General features: G+C 44.7%; 1 pseudogene across 1 annotated transcript; it reads left to right on the plus strand.

Moving 5' to 3' along the window:
• Positions 1 to 1359: 1359 nt before the first annotated feature.
• On the plus strand, positions 1360 to 2469 carry LOC308262007 (cyclin-J-like; annotated as a pseudogene). The gene has a single exon. The product of its transcript is annotated as a cyclin-J-like (transcript).
• The last annotated feature ends 339 nt before the right edge of the window (positions 2470 to 2808 follow it).

A 2808-nucleotide genomic window follows, 5' to 3' on the forward strand; every position in this document is an offset into this window, starting at 1 on the left:
ATGTAACTTCAAGGCCAGACTTAACAACTTAGCAAGATCCTGTCTCAAAATAAAAAACAAGAAGGGCTGGGGATGTAGTTCAATGGTAGAGTGAGCCTAGGATTCATCTCCATTACTACAAAAAAATGCAAAGATGGGCATGGTGGTGCACACTTGTAACCCCAGTACTTGGGGGGCTGAGACAGAAGGACTGCAAGTTCATGGATAGCCTCAGCTACTTTGTGAGGCCATCAGCAAATTAGTGAGACCCTATTTCAAAATAAATAATAAAAAATAGGGCTGGGGGTGTAGCTCAGAGGTAGAATGCCCTTAGTTCAACCCCCAGAAAAGCAGACATCTTTTATTTGTACTGAATAAATCCCTTAATTGTACTGGCTGAATGAATGAATAGAATGTAGAAGTATTTCTATCTCTAACCTTTTTCCTGCTCTCATGTCACGGGAGAGGAGCAGAGAAGGTATAAATATCTCTGCAGAATCCCACAGGAAGTTACCCATCATAGAATCTAAGGTTTGTAGAGGGGGGAGAGGCTTTATTTTCTTCCATGCTAATTGATAAAACATCGCAGCAAATGGGAACTCATTTCTATCAAATCCCTCTCTTTATATCAAGGCCACAAAATTTAAATGACTTTTCTAACATCACTTAGCTCATTAAGGTGAGGAGAGGGGTGGCAATATTTCCACTGGGCTGGTTGGAGGAGGCTAGAGATGGAATTCAGCCCCAGGTTGCTTAGGTTAGAGTCCATGCCCTGTGCATTTCTTGGGGTAGAAATTGTGGCTTATCCATTTCCCACCCTTCAGTATTTATAATCATGTCCTAATTTGGGTCCCTTTTTGAATTTAAAATGATCAGTTTTTTTCTTTTTTACTATATGCAACTTGTTAATTAGGGAAACATATGTTCCCCATTCTTTCTCCGTTCAAGTTGCTTGTGAGCTGTTTCTTTTTGCACGGCCTTAGGATGTCACTGGGAAACCATCTGCCTCTCTTGTTTTCTTGTTTGATTCACGACCTTTGCTTTTCATTGTAAGAAAATTAATTGGTACTTGGTGAGCTGACAATTCTTTATTAGGTGTGGTTAATTTCTTCTTGATTTTTAGTATGCTCTTTTAAAATGTTATAATTAGGGCCGGCAGGGCGGCCAGTGCCCCGCGCTGGTTGTATGCGCTCTGCCGCCGGTCCTGGTCCTTCCTTTAACAATGGGCGGCTCCGGGCCGCAGCTGAGGCCAGCGCTTGGTGGCCGAATGTAGGCAGCATGGGCTGGGCCGGCGCCTCCGGCACGCCGCGGGGCTGGTGCGGTGAGGCAGCTGTTTTGCACTGAAGCCACCGCGTCTGGCCGGGAGCTCCGTGGGGTCCCATGGAGCTGGAGGGGCCGTGGTGGCGAGGACAGCTGGCTGCCCACATTCACCGAGCGCTTCAGTACAAGGAGCTGAAGTTCCCCTCGTACAAAGGCCTGTCCCCTCAACTAAGTCTGAGGCGGTATTTTGCTAACTTGATTACCATTGTGAGCAATCACTTTACACTCTGCCCTTCTGCCAGACATCTTGCTGTTTATTTGCTGAACCTCTTCATGGATCGCTATGACATCTCTATCCAGCAACTGCATTTAGTTGCGCTTTCCTGTCTGCTTCTGGCAAGTAAATTTGAAGAAAAAGAAGATAGTGTGCCTAAACTGGAGCAGCTCAACAGCCAGGGTTGTATGACTAATATGAATCTAGTGTTAACAAAACAAAATTTGATCCATATGGAACTATTATTATTAGAAACCTCCCAGTGGAACCTCTGCCTTCCAACAGCTGCCAACTTCATTGAGTATTAGCTCTCTGAAGCAGTTCATGAAACAGATCTTCACGATGGCTGGCCAGTGATATACTTGGTAAAAACTAAACTCTACATGGCCAAATATGCAGATTACTTCCTGGAGATCTGTGCAAGCAGCTGCATGTATGGCTTCTTCAAGGATTATACTTCGTCTTTCTCCAACGTGGCGGACAAGACTAAATCGTCTTACTGCTTACTCCTGGGATTTCTTAGTGCAGTGTATTGAACGGCTGTTGATTGCTCATGATAATGATGTGAAAGAAGCAAACAGAGAGGACAGGCAGGCCCTCGGTCTGCACAAGTAGGTGTGTTCCAGACAGCCTCCCAGTTGTCACAGCCAGTTCATTTTCGGCAACCTCAGTATTTCCCTCAGACCCAGCAGACCTCCCTGCAGTATCGCTATTCTGTATCAGAACAACCAAGCTGTCAGCAGACTGTATCTCCCACTCATACCTCATCTTACACACTACAGACATGTCCTGCTGGCTTCCAAACTAGTGTTCAGGGCCTCAGACACGTGCAGACTGGTGTTGGGATGTCTCTGGCAATACCAGTAGAAGTTAAGCCCTGTCTGAGTGTTTCTTATAACTGGAGTTACCAGATAAGTGAAACTTACCCTTGTATTACCCCATGCTTTGAAAGGTGATTATGTGCAAAGACAATAACTGGCCTAGATGCTCTTGTGACTTGAAGTTCTAGGGCAATCTTTTTGTCAACTTCTTTTCAAAAGGAAAGGGATCCAAATGACATCAGAAGTCTTCAGGTACCAGCACAAGAAAGACAGTATCTCTTTCAAGGCACCATGAATATCTAGGAGAACTAAGCAAACACCTTAACAGTGTATATGTCAAATCCTGTTACAGCCAATCCCTGTATGACACAAGTGTTCAAGCCTGGCTGGTGGTCCACATATTTTAAAACTAATCAATACAACAAAAATTAGGACAGACTCCAGTTTGCCATTTTGAGATTTACCCGTGGTAGG

The sequence above is a fragment of the Muscardinus avellanarius genome (genome assembly GCF_963383645.1).
Source record: "Muscardinus avellanarius genome assembly, chromosome: 4".
Lineage (NCBI taxonomy): Eukaryota > Metazoa > Chordata > Mammalia > Rodentia > Gliridae > Muscardinus > Muscardinus avellanarius.